General features: G+C 48.7%; 1 long non-coding RNA gene across 3 annotated transcripts; it reads right to left on the bottom strand.

Annotated features, from left to right (window-relative positions):
* Positions 1-285: 285 nt before the first annotated feature.
* Positions 286-16,885, bottom strand: LOC135308239 (uncharacterized). Of its 3 annotated transcripts, XR_010368771.1 has the most exons (4): positions 16,812-16,885; positions 13,164-13,249; positions 7,433-7,702; positions 286-2,008 (listed from the first exon to the last, which is right to left on the bottom strand). It is a non-coding gene; the product is annotated as an uncharacterized LOC135308239 (long non-coding RNA). The 3 variants fall into 3 exon arrangements; XR_010368772.1 differs by lacking the exon at positions 16,812-16,885 and having other exon boundaries at positions 7,433-7,686; positions 13,164-13,285; XR_010368770.1 differs by lacking the exon at positions 16,812-16,885 and having other exon boundaries at positions 13,164-13,274.
* Between the last annotated feature and the right edge of the window lie 2,918 nt (positions 16,886-19,803).

Below are 19,803 nucleotides of genomic sequence, written 5' to 3'. Positions count from 1 at the left end.
CAGGGAGGGCAAACTCTGAATCAGGGAATTCCCAACACTATTGGGGCTTGCAGTGACAGCGTGTGAGCTCCCAGGCAGGAAATTCCTGCTTGGAAAATTCCCCTGGAGGACAGAGCACAACTCAAGAGCTCCCTCAGCACCCCAAGCCGGCAGCAGAGCTTGTTGGAATTGTTTACTCATTTGACAGAGATGAAATAATTCAAGTTAAAGAAAGGTTATAATTAAACTGAACCTCTGTGCAAACCCCACCTTTTTGGAGGTGTGGAATTCCACTTGCCCCGGGGCAAAATGTTCTGTTTCAGGTGCCTGGAAGTGAAATAAGTGCCACAAACAGGTAAAGATTTTCTGTGGTCGGGTGATACAGATTTATTTCCCTCAAACTGGAAGCTCAGAACTCCTTACATTATTCCTCTGGGAAGGATAAAGTCAGAGAGACCTCAGATACTACTAAATTACTCTGCAGTGGTTAAAATTTAACAAATGTTATTATGTGTCAGTTAAAGAGGAGGCCATCATTATAATAACTGTGCAGCATGCACACATCACCAAGATTTTTATTCAATTGTATTGGAAATTACAGTCACACCTTTCAAACACCGAAGTGACAGATTTCTCTGCCAGCACTGTCTTAGAGACTGTTCAGAAACCCCTACTGTTGTTCATCAACCTGTGCAAAATAATTGGCACTATAATTTTATACCTGTCAGAAATGCAATGTGCAGCATTGACTAATTGCTATTTTGTGTGCTCAGAAAGGTATAAAATCAATGTAACCACTGTGGGAATCAACAAATCCTTTTGTGGAGCTGCAGAACACTAAACAGAATTATGTTTACTACCCCCCGTCTTTGGGAGCTCCAGATTTGCTTCTATCACACATCATCCAACAACTTTGAGAGCAATCTTGTAAAGCACTTAAACCACCCTCCCCCTGGTGAGAGACCTGGAAAGCTGTCAGATTCTCCATGAGTCCATGCTTTGCATGACTCTGGAAATGATGGCAGCTCTCTGGATCCCCAGTGATTCACTTTTCCCTCTCCTGGCCTTCGTAACTTCGCCTAAATGAATGAACACCAAGAATATTTTTAGGTTTGGAGTGAGTGAATACGGGGCAAGGCTTGCGAGATGTAAAAATCCTGCAAAATGCTCCCGTTTCTTGTGCCTCACGTTAGAGAGCTTCACCCATTGCCTGTGCATGAAATAAATGTTATTTCCTTCTTGCTGTGCCCCCTGCTCCCACTGAAACAAACAACCCAACTTCTCCTCCAAAAGCCTTTTCCATGAATGCCGCTTTTATCAGGCCCTGGAAAGAACTTAATGAAGCTGGAAGTGCTGCCATCAAATTTCATGTCTGTGTGCTCCAGAAAACAATGCCCCTGTCCTGGTTTTACAGCGAGTTTGGGCAGAGTTCTCTCCGTGCAAACAACCCCAGTCCTATCAACGGGGCATTGGCAGCTGCAGTGCATCCTGGCAGCTGCAATAAAGGCAGAGAAAAAAAAGTTACAGCCGAAATAAAAGGGTTTTAGCAAGAGGTGACTGCAGAGGAAGGCTGTGCCAGCACCGATCTCCTCAGCTTGCAGTAATGGGTGTGCAGTGGAACAAACGAGCAGAGCCCTAATGAGCTGATGGCCGGGCAGGAGAAATGCTGTGTACAGCCTAAAATGGATTTATTTGGTTTGAAGCGCAGTTGTTCATGCCCACACAGGTTTCTGTCACCTCAGTGAATGCCACGCATCCTGCAGGAGCTGTTGGGAGGCAGTGACCCGAGGGTGGGCTCCAAACCCCACCCAGATCACCCAGCCCATGTCCCCAAGTGCCACCTCCACCTGGCTTTGAGTCCCTCCAGGGATGGGAACGTCCATGCAAGGCATAAAATCATGGAGGCCAAATGACACCAAATGAAATTGCTTTTGCCAGACCCCCCTCAGTGGCCCCACTTTTTGGCAGCCATCACCTCCTCCAGTAGGAAACCAAATCCTTCTGATAAAACCACAGTGATCTGCATTTTCTGCAAAAAAAAAAAAAAAAAAAAGCATTTGCTTTTTCATCTTTGCATTTGCTGTCTTAACACATTCAATTAATCCATAACATGGCAGAGGCAGCACCAGAACAGACCCAAGGCTTAGCTTTAATAAGCATTAACACAGTTAGGCTGGGCTTGGCAGAGCAGCCCCCTCCTAGTTCTTCTCTTCCCAGATTCCAGCCTGGAAATTAATGATCTGCCACCGGACTGCCCGGGCTCTAATGAAGTAGTTAGTCAAGTACAAGTAAAGTCAGGTGGAAGAAGCTGCCTCTTCCCGTTTGCAGCAAAGCCTTTCCCCCTCTTTGGCTAGCAAATTCAATTAGTTGTGAGGAAAAATTTAATTACTCTCATGCACCATCTTCATATTTGTGATCAAAGAAGTGCCAGCCTGGGAGCTTTGTAGTCCCCTGCTCTGCTGGAATGGGAGGGAAGGAAGAGAAACTTGGCTGAATATCAGGATGGATTTAGAATTATTGTTTTCTCCAAGTGAAAAAAAAAATATATATAGGAAAAAAAACAAAACTTTTATGTCTTCCATTTAAATTTAAAAGTTTCTCTTAGCAGAACAGTGAGAGCAGCACTGCTGTCATGTCTAAATGAGAGGAACACAATTATATCTGTTTAATGCATTGTCCCTAAGCCACACAGGGACAAACCCCTTCCACCTCCTCCTTCTGAAAATAATTCTTGTTGGATGACAGAAATACAAATGTTCTAAACTTCTCACCAGCTCTGATACCTCAAACAAAATTCTAAAATGCAGGTGACTGGCACTCCAGTACCAGGAAGTTTCCTTGGAAATGTGGGGCCAGACTCTCAGGGGAAGCTGAGCTAAACTGAGCCCCTCAAATCTTTGGGACACCCCCCAAGCTTTCTTTTTTACATAGAACTTTTGCTGGTTTATATTGGATTCAAAACGCCAATTTCAGCAGCCCAGGGCAGTGCCAGCAGTGCCCCCAAGGGAAGGGAACATCCCATCCCATTTTCCCATCCCATCCCATTTTCCCATCCCATTATCCCATCATCCCATCCCATTTTCCCATCCCATGATCCCATTATCCCATCATCCCATCCCATTATCCCATCCCATCCCATCTTCCCATCCCATTTTCCCATCCCATCCCATTCCATCCCATTTTCCCATCCTATTATCCCATTTTCCCATTGTCCCACCCCCTGGAGCAGAGGAGCAGCCCCATCTCCAGGGTCCCCAGCTGTGCCACTCGTGTCCCAGCCCAGGGGACAAATGCAGCTTGGCTGACTTTGACAAGCAGTTTTCAGTCAATAATCTCCCAGAAACAGGAACAGCAGGGAAAGCCAAAAGGTCATTGCTGATAACTGATCCCACATCCATTAAAGCGTGGGTTTGCTCCTCTGGCCATCAGCAGGAGCTCCCCAGCCCCTGGCACAGGGAGGGCAGGGCACCACGCCTGCCAGGAGCTGGGTCACAGCCAGCAGGGCCCTGCAGAGCTCAGAGCTCCCCCAGCCCCACAGGGAGGGTGGCCTGAGCAGCACAAACTCTGCAGACAAATCCTCATCACCCCCAGGGATCCCACCCAGCCCCTCCTGCCACTCCCCAGCCCCCGTTAGGGTTAAACTCCTGAATTATTGGGCTGTGCTCCACTGCCCTCGGAATCTACAGCACCTGCCTGCTGCCAGGCAGATCGTACATCAAACAAATCCCCGGGGCAGTCCAAACCCCAGCAGCCTCCAAGAAGCTCTCTCTCTTTTTTTGGAAAGAGTTACGCAGTTCTGGGCACTTTCCTTGCTCTGCTGTTAATGATTTCTCTCTTTTTCCCCCAGAATTGATGTTCAGCACCCCTCCAGCCCTCTCTGCAGGAGGAGGAGCCGTTTCCTTTGGCAGAGCAGAACTTAAGTACAACAGAGGAGAAACTTGGAGTGTTCTCTGCTGAAGCCTGGTTTAATTTCTTTGCTTTCTTCCTTGTTTGTGCTGGCAGTGGCGAGGATGGGCTGGCAGTGGTGGGCTCCTCATGCCACTGGCAATGCCAACGTCACCCTCCAAGTGTCCTGATAATGAAAATTAACAGCAAGCAGGGCCTTTCCCCCCTGGTCCGTGTGAGAGGGATTTTTCCTTAAACCATGGATATTTCAATGCTATAAATGAGCTAACAAAGGACCTTTTTGTTCCTTATGTCATGTCACACGTGGATTGTCCTTGGAAAGCTCCTCAGGCCTCCCAAGGGTAGTGGGTGCACATCAGCAGCAGAGCTCTGGAGGCTCTGCCCCCAGCTCTGCTCAGTCAAACGCTGGGGTTTGGGCTCTAAACCTTGAATTGAGCTCTTTCCTCCTGGCCTGCAGCCTGGCACTGCTGTGCTGGGCACACTGAGGCGCTCAGCTCACCTGGCACAGAACCCAAGGCAGCAGAGGTGCCAGTCCTGCTGCTTCCCCAGAGCCCAGCCCCAGAGCTCCCCTCGTGTCCTGGCCCTGCTCTGAACCTGGAATTCCCTGTGCACCTTCCCCTGGGGCATCCAGCAGTGTGATCTCAGTGCTCCCTCGCTCACTGATCTGCACACCCACCCTGCCTGCTGAGGCAATATTGTTCTCCTGGAATAAAAGATCAAAGTGCCCCCACAGCTGGCTGATGTGTCTGAGGTGTGAGCGTATTTCCAGAGCATTTCTCATCCTCCAGAGCCCCACAGGCAGAGTGCAGCTGAGGCAGGGGAGGTGGAGAGGACAGAGGGAAACTCTCAGACTCTCAGCACCTCCTCAGAGCCAGCAGCAAAAATTACACAGAGCAATTCTAAATGAGCTTCCATTCCTGCAGTTCCTGGGGGAAACAAACAGTCCAAATCCATCTGTTTCCTAAAAGCACCTCTCCCACCTTAAACAAACACCAGTTAATCCCAACAGCACAACAAACACTCGGTGTTTGCACAGCAGCAGAAGTGAAGCAGTAGGGAAAAAATGGAATTTGTAATATTCTCCTCCATCTCCAGCAGCCAGAGCACAGCAGTGTATTTTTCAAACTGCTTCTTTGTGAATATGCATGAAGCACATGTAGTGGTGTGGAACAGGCTCTTCTTTCAATGGGCAACTCATTTTTCACACACAAAAGGGGGGAAAAAAAAGAGTTGTTGGGTTTTTTTGGTTTTGGTTTTTTTTTTTTTTAGTAGCCACAGAGCCTGCTGCTTGTGTTTTAAATTCTGGCAGAGCACAGGGCCAAACAGGAAACTGAAATCCCAAAATTCCGAAAACCTTAGGAAAGGTCACAGAATTCCAGAGTGGGTCAGGTTGGAAGGGACCCCAGGGGTCCCCCAGTCCCACCTCCCTGCCCATCCCAGAGCCCTGGGTTGTGAGCAGGGGCTCTGGAACCTCCCCAGTGAGGAGGATCCACAGCTCCTGGGCTCTGGGATCTGCCCAGTGAGGAGGATCCACAGCTCCTGGGCTCTGGAATGCCCCAGTGAGGAGGATCCACAGCTCCTGGGCTCTGGAATGCCCCAGTGAGGAGGATCCACAGCTCCTGGGCTCTGGGATCTCCCCAGTGAGGAGGATCCACAGCTCCTGGGCTCTGGAATGCCCCAGTGAGGAGGATCCACAGCTCCTGGGCTCTGGAATGCCCCAGAGAGGAGGATCCACAGCTCCTGGGCTCTGGAATGCCCCAGTGAGGAGGATCCACAGCTCCTGGGCTCTGGGATCTCCCCAGTGAGGAGGATCCACAGCTCCTGGGCTCTGGAATGCCCCAGTGAGGAGGATCCACAGCTCCTGGGCTCTGGAATGCCCCAGTGAGGAGGATCCACAGCTCCTGGGCTCTGGGATCTCCCCAGTGAGGAGGATCCACAGCTCCTGGGCAGCTGTGCCAGGCTGGGCACTGCCCAGGGAAGCTGTGCCCTCTGCCCAGCTGGAGCTGCCCCCACATCCATCCCCCCTGGCCCATGGCTCAGCTCCCAGAGCAGGGCAGAACCCACGGGGATTTCTCCTTATCACAGGAATTTCAGAGGGGTTAAGAGAACAAACTACTGCTCCTCTGAGTGTTGGTTTCCTGAGAGCTCTCTCATTTTGCCACCTGCCTGAAAGAGCACACTAAACCAAACAAACAGGGCAGGGGTTTCAGTGACCACCTTTTCAAAGCCTTCCCATTTCAAGCAGGTGATTTACACAGCAGAAAGGGCCTTTAAATATTTCACTTCCCATTCCTCCATGGGAGTGCCTGGCCCTGATTTTCAGAGTAATGAGGGCAATGAATGGTGCCTTTCCAGAAACCCCCTCAGAAAGTCTGGGAAATTCCTTCTGGGAACAGTCCAACATTGTATTTTATCATATGAGGAGATATTCATGATTTTGGGCTCCATTTCATTTAATGGAACTACTGAGAGATGACAAGCCCTCCTAGATCACAGGATCCCAGAGTGGTTTGGGTTGGAAGGGACCTTCAAGACATCTCATCCCAAACCCCTGGCACGGGGGAAAACTTCCACGCCTGCAGAAATCAAAGCAGCCCTTTGGGATCTTGTACCACCTCCCAAAAACCACCTCCTCAGCAGGAAAACCAAATTCTAAAGCACTAAACTACAGCCATTAGCCAAGCAAAGAGAAATTTTTCAAAGGGATATTTTGACACCGTTATTTAAACTTAATTATCCATTTGTTAAGGAAGATGTTCCGTCGCTTTGTATTTCGTAGGGAACAAATATTCCATGGTGGCTTCTGCTCCTCAGCTGGGGAAGTGGCAGGTGACAGTTGTAAAGATTAATTTGTGCTACGTGGCACCGCTGCTGGCTGCTCCTCGGGGAGAGGGATGTGGGGAGGGGGAACATCCTGAAACATTCCAGGCAATTAATTAACAACAGAACACTCCAATCTAATTAAGGCCCCATCAGCTCGTTTGTGCTGTGCCTTGCGGGGGGTGTGTGAGGAGCTCTGCAGCGAGGGGTGCCTGCAGGATCACACCTGGACACCGCTGGGGCGTGCAGCCCCCTCCCAGCCCTGCTCAGGGGGTCTGGGTGCAGGAAAATAAACTGAATTCTTGCTGAGCTGGGGATAATTCTCAGGCTGGGATGACAGCAGGGCTGTTGTCAGGGCACAGCCAAGTTTTGGGGGAGTTTTACAGCAGAACTGTGCTTTACACCAGAATCAGGAGCAGGAATGAAGTTCAGGACACACATCCCAGCCAGGCACTGGAGGGATCCAGGGGAGCAGGCACCTGCTTCACCCAGGCTCAGCAAATCCACAAACCCCGTGCAAAGCCACAGAAAAGCCTTTCCTGCCTCCTCTGCTTCCCAGAGCTGCTCTGGGTCCTCCCATCCCACATTCCTGTCCTGCCCTCCCTGGGTTATCCCCCTCCCTCTGCTAAATCAGACAGATTGCTGAGAATGGGCAGTAAATTCCCAAAAGTGCCTCTTTGCTATCAAAAACCTCTGCCTTAGCGCCACAGACAACACTTTGACAAACCTCCTCGGTAAATCTTGAACCTCATCAGAGCAGCCAGGAGTATTTACTGCCTCAAACCTCCCAGGTCTTCTCAGCCTCGTTCCCTTCCTTCCAAGCCTCGTCCCTCCTGGTGTTCCCATCCTGCAGGAGGAGGTGCCAGCAGCTTGGGGCAGGTGCTCCAGAGGTTCCTCTGGAATATCAGTGCTGTGGGGCTTCTTTGGGGGATCATTCCTCAGCCTTGGAGGGTTGGTGCCTGGCAGGAGATTCGCTGCTGCCTGGGGGATGATGCTTCTGCCATGGAACCATGGAATTGCAGAATGGTTTGGGTGGGAATGGACCTTAAAGATCACCCCACCCCAACCCATCCCATCCATCCCATCCAACCCCACCCCACCCCATCCCATCCCATCCATCTCATCCCATCAATGCCATCCCACCCCATCCCATCCCACCCCATCCCATGTATTCCATCCATCCATCCATCCATCCATCCATCCATCCATCCATCCATCCATCCATCCATCCATCCATCCACCCCATCCCATCCCACCCCACCCCATCCATCCCATCCCACCCCATCCCATCCCATCCCACCCCATCCCACCCCATCCATCCCATCCCACCCCAACCATCCCATCCCACCCCAACCCACCCTACCCCATCCATCCCATCCCACCCCAACCCATCCCATCCCATCCAATCCCATCCCACCCCATCCCATCAATCCCACCCCATCCCATGGACACCTCCCACTGTCCCAGGCTGCTCCCAGCCCTATCCAGCCTGTCCTGGGCACTGCCAGGGATCCAGGGGCAGCCCCAGCTGCTCTGTGCCAGAGCCACCAGCTGGCACAGAGGTCAGCCATGGATCTGAGAAAAGCTCCAAGGGAAATATCATCAGAGGAACTTGCTTCCCCAAGGGACAGAAAAGCTGATTTATTCCCTCAAACAGCAATAGTCGTGACGTGGAAGGTGATATTCCAGTCACCAGCTTTTTTTCCAGCAAGCAAACTGGAAAAATAAATTTTTGCAGCAGCAAAAATGCTGCTGAGCTGTGTTCAGACCAGAGCAGGTTCCACGGAAATGCACAAAACAAGCACCAAATTTCCAGCACATTGGAACTGGACACGACCTTCAGCCGTGCCTGCACTGAGCACGACACACAAACTGGGGCCCAGGAGGGACCCAGAGGTGGGTGTGAACAGGGGGAAACAGCAATCCCCACCTCCACACCCCTGGGGGAATGGAGGGGTGCTTGGGCACCCCTTGGCACCCCACTTCAACTCCGGGACCTCTGTGGGAGCTGCAGGAATGTCTGGGTGCACGTCTGAACCACTGCAATGAAGGAAATGAAATTCATTAAAGAAATGAAATTAAAAAGTTGCTTTTTCACCATCAGAAGCCACGGTTAGTTAGGAGCTGTTCTTTTCACTTCAACAAGAATTACATGGTTTTAATTGAAATATTCCTGCCTAAGTGGTCAAATGTTAATATTTTAATGATCTTTACATATTTTCCTACTTCCTCTGTGCTTTTTCAACCCCACATTACCATCCATTGGGCTTCTTATTTCTCCTATTACTTCTGCTAAACACAAGTTGCTCTGAAAGATTGCCAGTAATTTGCATAAAATATAGAGCTGTTACTTTTCTTTTCTTAAAGGAAGCAGAATAATTGCAAGCTGCAACTACTGGAGCTGAAAATAACTCTCCAGACAGTTGCACATGCAGAATTAGATTAAAATGAGCTCATTTCTTTAAATGACCTGATAATTTGTGAAGGGAAAGAAAAAAAAAAAAACAACCTATCAAAGTATTTTCATCAGCAGAGAATGTTACAGCCCTCAACCCAAGGAGGAGTGCCTCCCTGCATGCAGATGAGGCCAAAGCACCAGCAGCAGGGTTTCGTGGAGCATGCTGAAATAAGCATGCCTCCTTTCTGGAAAATGCAGAGGGGCAGGGGTGGGACAGCCTGCGGGACTCGGGGAAGGAACCCCACAGCAAACCCAGAGAAACGCTGCAGGGGTCAGTGCTTGAGGCTGAAAGCTGAGAGCAGGGTTTTGTTCTCTGCTCTCTGGCCCTGGCAGGAGCAGTGTGGCTGTGCCCCAGGGTGCCAGGACGAGGGAAGAGATGAGAATCTTGGCTCCGTGTTTTGGAAAGCTGATATATTATATTAATATATATGATATATTAATATGTATATTATTATAGTATATATTAAATAATTGACTATTTACAGTGATATAAAATATATATTAAATATATTAATGATTATATTAATATGATCTATTATATTATAGTGTATATTATATATTATATGATATTGTATTATATATTATATATATTATCTATTATGTATTATATATTATCTTATGTTATATTATACTAAATTATATTACGTTATACCGTATTATATTAAATTGTATTATACTATATTATATATTATATTACATTATACTATATTATACTACATTATATTGCTATACTAAAACTATACTAAAACGAATAGAGAGAAAGGATCCACCAGAAAGCTAGAAAAGAAGGAATGGGATGGGATGGGATGGGATGGGATGGGATGGGATGGGATGGGATGGGATGGGATGGGATGGGATGGGATGGGATGGGATGGGATGGGATGGGATGGGATGGGATGGGATGGGATGGGATGGGATGGACAACAAAAACCCCTGACTGCTCAGAGCCCACACAGCCAGACCATGGTTGGACATTAAGCAGAAACAATCCCCATGGACCAATCCCAGATGCACCCGTTGGTAAACAACCTCCATTCCACATTCCAGAGCCATCAGATAGTTATTTTTACATTTCTTTTCAGAAGATCCCACCCCAGCCCTGCCCACCCCCCAGGGGAGATGTTGGCAGATCAGTGGTTAACCCTGTCCAGTGGTTTTCAAACACGACCAACATTTGAATTCCTTGGCCAGCTTCACCAGATCTTCCCAGCTTTGCTCAGCCAAGGAGCACTGCCTCATTTCTGGGGGACAGTTCAGAAGCAGAGGGTGAGAAAGTCTGTCAAGCCCTCACTTTCCAGGGACCACCATCACAGGTACAACCCTGCAACAACAAATTCTGGCTGGTTTTATGGTTAACCTCTAGTGTTGTCAGTATTTCTAGAAGCCCCTTGAGTGGGCTTTGCAGGTTTATAAATACATCCAATTATCATGTTTTTGATGAGATTTCATTTAAATCTACCAAAAAATATTCCCAAGTGAATCATCTGTTATTCATAACTGAAGATGAATTCAGCCTCCCTATCACAACTTTTCCTCCTCCTCCTTTTTCAGACCCATTGCTTCGACATAAATTAAATCCTTCACTACATGCATCCCAGTCAGATTTCCTTTTAGAAAGCCGTATTTTAGAGAAAGCAATTACATTTGGTCATTGATGTATCACCCAGGCTTTCAGGGCCCCCCAGAATAGAAGAGGGGGCTGAGATGTTAATCTGAACAAATGTTACACTTTGATAATAACTCAGAGGAGGAAACAGAAATCATCATCCCGTGGAATGCCATCCCCTCCAGACACTGCCAGGGGAGCTCTGGGCTGGGCTGGAGGTGCCACTGCTCACCAGGACTGGCAGGAATGGGGACAATTCCTGCACCAAACCTCACTGCACTGGGGCTGGGGAGCCCAGCAGAGCCACCCTCACCATGGGGCTGAGGGAGAGGAGCAGGAAAAGCCTCTGCTGGGAGTTCAGCCCCACAAAACCCCACCTTCCTCCTTGGAGCTTTTCCCCCTTTCCCCCCATTTGCTGCTTTGCACATTAATTTGTGATTTGCTGCTCCCGTGCCTGCCCTGGCCGTGCAGGGGCTGCTCAAGTCCTGCTGTTGGGATGTTGGGATGGGACTGTGGGATGCTCCTGACAGAGGGTCCCTCCAGGCTCCAGCACCAGCCCAGAGCAAGTTCATTAACCCCAGTGCCTGGGGGATAATGCTCAGCTCAGCTGTGCAAGATGGGTGGCTTGAGAGGATTTTAAAATATTATTATCATTATTATTACCATTATTATTATTACTATTACCATAATTGTTATTGCTATTATCGCTGTCACTCGTAATTAAGCAGTGGAAGGAAAGAATCCCTGGGCACTCCTGCAGACACGAGGGGGAGGAGAGGCACAGGGAGGCAGAGGAGAGCCCCTGGTGCCCCCAGGCCAGCCCTGCTGGGGCTGAGGGGAACAATTCCCCCTGGGATGTGGGGAACACCTTGCTCTGAGCTTCCTCTGCATTCCTGTTGTGCAGGAAAAGCACATTGCATGGAGTCAGGGAGTCATGGAAAACACCTCCAGGATCATCCTGTCCAAACTTCAGCCACCAGGTCCACCCTTGGAGCACCCGAACACAGCAGCTCCTCCTTTAGCTGCTCAGCCAGCACAGATGGGGCCTTTAATTAACACCTGCACAGGGAAGGGCTTTATCCTGCAGCCTGGGCTGCCCCGACCTCCCTGTGCTGCTCCAGGGACCTGGGTCTGCGTGGGGCATCCCCACCGAGCACAGCTGGCTTCCACTGGCCCAGAGATCCCCTAGAGCAGCTCAGAGACCCCCAGAGCAGCCCAGAGATCTCCTAGAGCAGCTCAGAGACCCCCAGAGCAGCCCAGAGACCCCCAGAGCAGCCCAGAGATCTCCTAGAGCAGCTCAGAGACCCCCAGAGCAGCCCAGAGATGCCCCAGAGCAGCCCAGAGATGCCCCAGAGCAGCCCAGAGATGCTCCGACACCAGCTCAAAGTGACCCCAGACCAGCCCAGAGATCCCCTAGAGCAGCCCAGAGATCTCCTAGAGCAGCTCAGAGACCCCCAGAGCAGCCCAGCTCAGAGAGGCCCCAGCCCAGCCCAGAGATGCCCCCAGACCAGCCCAGAGACCCCCCAGACCAGCCCAGAGATGCCCCCAGACCAGCCCAGAGACCCCCCAGACCAGCTCAATTTTAACACCTGAGAGAAGGGACACGTGGATGCCATCAACATTAAATCACAAGGCAATTAAATAAGGCAGCGGGGATGTGCTTTTTGATGATCCTAAATCAGAGGCAATGATTCATTCTCAGGCCTCTTAAGTGAGGATGTTTAATGACATGGTGGGAGATGGAGCCTTTTTGTAACAGGAGAGGAAACTCTGCTGTCTTTAACAGCGCTCACTGAATAATTAACCTGCACCCCTGTCATTACTTAAGAGAATTTGCCATTAACCCAATAGAAAAACCGTCTGAGGCATGAATAGGGGGAATAACAATGCAAATGTTAGCTTAGACCACATTGCTGGGCTAACACCCACCTTTCTGTCTGAGCCTAATAAAGGCTCTGCTGTTTGAATCAGTGAGAACAAACAGAAAACATTTGTTCTGTGCTTATTCCAGCTTGGACTCTGGAGCTGCGCCTGACCCTCTCCTGCCTGGGCCATAAATCATCCAAAAGCAGGTGGCTTTCCCCTTTGTTGGAGTTCATCTCCTGTGTGCCACACTTGACCAGACATGATTATTTCTTTGTGCTGCCAAGATTGCAACCTTTTCCTGGCAAGGGAGGCAGAGCTCAGGGAGAATGCCACTGCTGACAGCTGAGAGTGGCCCTGGGAAGCCTCTGCTCAGTTCTCAACACTTCAGCTCTCTGCAGCCCTCTTCCCTTTCCCACAAAAAAAAAAAAAAAAATAAAGTGTTTTTAGGTTATGGATGGAAGGTCTTTGACTCATCTGGGCTGTTATCCACAAGGAGCCTCCTTGCCATTGGACTCTAACCTTACTCACCTGATGAAGAATTGCTGAAGAGCTTTGTGTCCCATCCATGCTTTGCCTCAGTTTCCCCCAGCTTCAGGCCAAGGCGTTGTTGAGCCCTGCAAAGCCACCTGAGAGTCAAACACCTGTCAGCGTTTGCAGCCTGAAGGCAGCTATTAGCTGGGAGCACACAGCTGATTAATGGACACGGAAATTAACAGACCCCGGGGTAATTATCCTTCTCCTTCCAAAGCGATGCCAGCCAGAGCTCCATGTGTGGTGTCTGAGCAGCCAAGTGACCTTCAGTGTGGCTGCTTAAGGTGGCCTGATAATGATTTGATTATTATTTCATGCAAATTAAGAGTTACCTCTCCTAAAAGAGCTGATTTTCAATTTCATCCTTATTTGCACACTGCATGAAACCATGACATTTCAGAGCTCTCCAGAGCCTGTCACCCTGCCTAGCACTGCTAGATGATGTTACCCTGCTCTTTTTCTCTCCTTAATTTATCTGCTAACCCTTTCTTTGTTCTCACCACGGCTGAATAGGTGCATGCCCCACACGCAGCATGTCCTGGGCCAGCAGTTCCTGGCCATGGGACCTGCAGCTCCACAAGAGATCCATCAGCTCCATCCACCCCCAGGGCAAACCTGCAGCAGCCAGAGCACTCAAACACATCAACAGCTGCTTATGGAAAAGCAAAGCTTACCTTCTGCTCCTAAAATAATAATAAAAAGGAATAATAAAAAGGAATAATAATAAAAAGGAATAATAATAAAAAGGAATAATAATAATAATAGAGAAGCTGGGGGTCTCTGACAACCCAAAACCTGACTTCTCTATCCAAGCTCTCCAAATTCCTCTTTCTGCTTGGAAAAAGTCACTTTTTTTTTTTTTTTTTCTCTAGGTATTTTCTCAGTATTTGCATTTGAACAAGAATCTGAAATAAAGCAAAAGCTTCAAGGTCAACAATCCTTTTATAGAAGCATAAACCCAAGAGAGAAATTTAAGCAATTATTCTTAGCCAAAGGAGCAGTCAGTTCAAATAAATGTATCAAAGCCTCCAAATTATCAGCAATAAAATCTTATGTCGTCTAATAACCACAATGATGACAATAATTACTGGGATAATGATTTAAAGCTCAGCATTTTTATGGTGCCTAATTTAACAAGTACAGGTTGCTTATTTTCAGGCCTTTGCAGACTGAACAAGCGTGTGGCTGGCTTTGTTTATTGTCTAAGATGAGACTTGGGGAGGACAAAAATCTTCCAGAAATTACAAAGTTCCTGCAGAAGGAGATGCTGCTGGAGGCACAGTTGTCATAGGCTGAAAGTTTTTCCTGGCAGGAACAGCCCAGCTCTCCTGGCCGGGGTGTCCCTGTCACATTTTCTGGACTGTCCCCTTGCCCAGGAGTTTCTCTGGGAGGCTGAGGAGCCTCAGCTTCTCCCGGATTTGCTGCTTTGGAATGTGGCCTGGAGATTGCTGTCCAACACGGGAATTGGTTTTACTTAATGACCAATCACAGCCAGCTGTGCTGGGCTCTGAGGAGTCAGTCACGAGTTTTATTCTCATTCTTGTTAAGCCTTCTGATGAATCCTTGCTGTATTCTTTAGTACAGTTTACTATAGCATTATATAATTAACATAATATAATATAATATAATATAATATAATATAATATAATATAATATAATATAATATAATATAATATAATATAATATAATATAATTTGTATTTCTTATGTATTATATTAATATAATTTATATTATATTGTATTTTATATATTATATTAATATAATTTACATTATATTATATTGTATTTTTGTATATTATATTAATATAATTTTATTATATTGTATTTCTTATATATTATATTAATATAAGTTATATTATAGTATATTGTATTTTATATATTATATTAATATAATGTATATTATATTACATTGTATTTTTGTATATTATATTGATATAATCTATATTATATTATATTGTATTTTTGTATATTATATTAATATAATTTATATTATATTATATTATATTATATTATATTATATTATATTATATTATATTATATTATATTATATTAATAAATCAGCCTTCTGAGAACATGGAGTCAGATTCATCTCTTCCCTCATCCTGGGGGCCCTCACAAGGACCACACTGGGGGTTTCCCTGTGGCCAGGACATGTCCCCATAACCAGGATTTGTCCCCATGGCCAGGACGTGTCCCCAGGCAGCTCCAGGACACCACCACAACCCCATCTCCCACAGCTCTGCAGGACTGCTGGGATTCTGAGTCTCTTCCTTTTGACTGATCACAAAATCCCAGAACTGAATTATTTAGGCCTTTAAGGTCAAACCCAGCACTGCCAAGGCCACCACTGAGCCACGTCCCCAAGTGCCACACCCACAGAGGTTTGAAATCCCCCCACTCTGCAATAAGCTCAAAATCATGCCCACAATGTTTTTGTGTCTGCTTTAATCTCAGTCATTTTTAAATGAACCTCACTCATCAAACAAGGAGTTCAAAAGGCTTTCTTTTCTCGTTCTTTTTTCGTTATAAGCATGAGGAATAAAACACATTAAAAGCTGCAGAAATTCCCTCTTGCTCTGGACAAGGAGAGATCAAAGACAGAACATTTCTTTGGATGGATCCTGAAAGGTCAGACTTCTGAAAAAATCTGAAAAACGCAGGAAAACACTCTGTATTCATCTGGAACCAGCAAAACTTCTGAGAGCACACAATCCCAGGGTGGTTTGGGTGGGAAGGATTTTAAATCCCCCCAGTGCCAGCCTGCCACGGCAGGGACACCTCCACTGCCCCAGGTGCTCCAGCCTGGGCACTGCCAGGGATCCAGGGCAGCCCCAGCTCCTCTGGGCACTCCCTGAGTAAAGGATTTCTTCCTGACACCACTCCAAACGTGATTTTTCAGCTTACAGCCATTCCCTGGCTCCTGTCCCTCCGTCCTTGTCCCCAGCCCCTCTCCTGGAGCCCCCTCGGGCCCTGCCAGGGCTCTGAGCTCTCCCTGGAGCTTCTCCTGTCCAGGTGAGCTCCCCCAGCCTGGTGTCACCTGCTGTTCCCTCTCCTGTCAGCGACTCCCCCAACCTTTCCCGGGGAAATGATGATTTTTCGGATTTCTCCAATTACTCCTCATTAACATGAAAAAGATCATTTCCATTTGGCAGCATTAGCATGAATAAAACATGCCTGGGATAATGACCTGCTCGGGGCTGCAGGTGCCGACCTTCAGAGGCAGGACAGACCCGGGGCTGGCTGCAGGAGTGACAAAATCCAGGGACTCCCAACCTTCCCGAGCTCGGAGGAGAAGAGAGAAAAATTTCCATTGCTGAATATTCACATGGGGGGCGTTTTTGAGCTGATATCACTTGGGTTCAGCATTTCTGCATGTCCAAAAATGAATGCCTGTGAGAAGGGGCTGCAGGGAGGGGATGAGCTGGGGAGGCTGCACACCCTGCAGGGCTCTGCAGGACACGGGGAGCACCAGCAGGCAGCCCGGGCACTGCCCCTGGCAGCCTCCAGCACAGGGAGAGAGGGGCAGGGAGCCCCAGGATGGGAGGGCAGGGAGCCCCGAGGATGAGGAGGGCAGGGAGCCCCAAGGGCAGGGAGCCCCGAGGATGAGGAGGACAAGAGGTCAGCCAAGCATTTGAGGAGGTCTCACCTTGATTTTTCCAACCACAGAGCTCGATATCCTCTCTGAAATATTTATCCCTTTAGGTTTTCGTATCACATCACTGCAGCCTTTTTTTTTTTTTTTTTTTTGAGCACCAGGACCTCAACGCAGCAGGAAGCTGAGCTATTGATTACAGGCTGCTTCTAATTAACGAGGCATTCTGGTATTGTGCCTGCGATCAGGGTGCTTATTGGGAAAAGCTCAATTTCTTCCCATTGAGCGCTGCTCTGGTGGTGCCTCTGCTCTCAGAGCAGGCACAGACTCAGCTGCTGTGCAATCCAGCCCGGGGCACCCAGAGGCTCCAGCCCTGCTGCTGGCCCTGGGCCACCTTCCCTGCAGTTAATTTTGGGGACATTCTGCCTGCAAAGCCTCACTGATCATTGCACCCATCACCCCCGTGGTGTTTAGTGCTGGTGGATCCATCACCCAACAGGAGGCAAGGACCTTGCAGCAAGCAGCACTCCCACCTCCCCCTGCACTGCTCCAGGCCAGATCCTGTCCCTCCCCAGCCCTCCCAGGGCTCCAGAGCAGTGGGATGCATTTGAGCACCCAGAGGAAGGCCAGAATGAATTCCTCTCCAGCAGCCAGCCCTGCAGCGTGTCCCAGCACGCTCTGGTGGCAGTGACATGTACAAATGGACATAAATGCTGAACTTGGAGCAATTCAGCACTGCCACATGAGCAACACCTCCTCCTTGGGTGGGAGGGGAAGGGCAGGGCAGGGATTTCCTTCTGCATGGGACCTGCCATTTGTCATGCAAGTGCTGACCAGTGAGGAGCTGGGGGAAATCCATCATCATAATGAATGGCCACCAGTGCAGCTCCTTTTCATAACATGTTATCATTGCAGTAATTAACTGCCTGCTTGTTCAGTTGTGCACCAGAGCTGTTGCACATAATCCATCACAGTTTCCAGTGGTAACAGCACATTTAACACATCCTCAGCCATGAAACTCCATGGCTTTGGCACAGAGGAGCTGCTTTGGCAGCCCAGCACCAGCACAGCCCAGGTTTGTGTCCCTCACAGGAGCTGCACTGCCCGGGGTGTGCACGGAGCTGCCCTGGGATGTGGGAGGAGCTGGAGCATTCCCTGCCCTGCACGGCCACAAATACATCCTAAATTATGAATATTAAATATTAAATAATGAACCTCCCCACTGCAATCTGGGCAAACAGGTTTGCTCTGAGGGCGGCACTTTGCTGTGCTGCATCCATGCAGAGGAGCTGTCCCAGGCAACCCCAGCAATGAAACTCAAACCCCATCCTGAACCTCCTCAATACAACTAAAGATAAAAAATGAACTTTGGGTGTGCATCCCAAAGCACGGTGGGTGCAGCACAGGCAGCACAGGGGGCTGTGGGACAGAGCTGCTGCTCCTTTACCCCTGGGACACGGGGCTGGGGGTCCCTGTGCTCATCCCCCCCAGGGCAGGGGATGCTCCCAGCCCCTCACTCCTGCAGCCCATCCCACAGCTGGGAGAGCACCAGAGCTCAGGAAGAGTTGTTTTTTTCCTTCAGACAGTGCATGGAAGGTCAATGATTTCATCTCTCACGGTCCTGGTTTTAATTCTTCTTCCAGTGCTGGAATTCTCTGCATCCTTCCTGAGCAGGGGGCTGCTCATGCAGCAGCTCCACCTCCTCTGCATCCAGGAGCTCCCCAGCTCCTCCTCTGCTGCTTCCACCTCTAAGAGAATTCGTTCTGATGAGAGGATTCACTTGGCAGAGAGGTTTGAAATACCCCAGGCTCCTACACCTCTGCTTCATTTCCCACAGTGTCCCATTCCACCTCGCAGGAGGAGTTAAACCCAAGAAACTCCCCAGGGACGGACAATACAAAGCCAGGATGGGAAGGTGGCTGCACAAACCCCCCAGAAGAGCTCCAGGATTGCAGGGATGAGAGGAGGGATGGTCACTGCAGACAAATGAGATTAGCACAGCACGACACTGGATGATTAAAACACTTGTCCTTATGCAAAATTCAGCAGATATTCCCAAATGTCCGAGGCAGACAAATTGCACCATCTGGTCAGCGAGATAAAGTCTTTAAGCAGGAACTTTGCAGGCCGAAGGTTCTCAGCTGTGCAAACAGGTCGTGCTGGTGCCCTGGGGTTTGCCAAATCGAGGGCAATCCACTCTTCCTCTCCTGCAACATCAAAAACCACACATGGTGCCTTCCAAAGTGACACTGTCCGGAAGAATAAAGGACCTGATCTCATCTCTCTCTTTTTTAATTCCCTATTTTGTCTGATTCCAGATGCCAGCATTATTGCTAAAACACCATTTTTCCTGTTAGGAAGCTAATGAATTAATAAATGCATTCATATATATAAGCTAATTAGCAAATACTGCCTATCTTAATATATTTACCACATATTCAGCAGGGTATGAGGCCCTCTGAGCAGTACCTGTGGAACCACACAGGAATTTCTCACATCATGTCTGTGAAACCAGCCCAGGGAGCCCCAAAAACCCCAATAAATGAACACTGGGGCAAAGGCAGGGCAGTCCCTGTGTTTATCTCCGCCCAGCTGGGTCAGCCCTGGGAGCCCACATCAGACACCTGTAAATTGCTTTATTTTGGTGTTGCAGGCAGAGCTCCCCAAACCCAGCAGTCAGTGCCCAGCGTGGAGCCCTTCCCCAGGCTGGCAGGGCCAGGGCACCTGCAGGCAGCTCCTGGGTGGGCAAACCCCCAAAATCCATCCTGGCAGAGAAGAACTGGCACTGCAGGCCAGGAGCTCTGCACGGGGGGAAGATCTGCCCTGTCAGTGTGGGTTCAGACACCTAGCAGCCTTAATTACTGTTTTATACATTGCACTAATTTCCTTGATTGTGCTGCAAAATCAAAACACATAATGAAGACCTTTTTCCCCTCTAATAAAAGCTGTCAGAGTAAATAAATATTCATCCCCATCTGCCCCTCTGGATGAAAGGAGAATTAATTGATCATTTTCAGGGCTCTGTAACCTCTGCTGGCTGAGGGCT

Source organism: Passer domesticus, chromosome 9 (assembly GCF_036417665.1).
Source record: "Passer domesticus isolate bPasDom1 chromosome 9, bPasDom1.hap1, whole genome shotgun sequence".
In the NCBI taxonomy this organism is placed as follows: Eukaryota; Metazoa; Chordata; class Aves; order Passeriformes; family Passeridae; genus Passer; species Passer domesticus.
The sequence above is the reverse complement of the archived record's forward strand: the minus strand, read 5'-3'. Positions and strand labels throughout refer to the sequence as shown.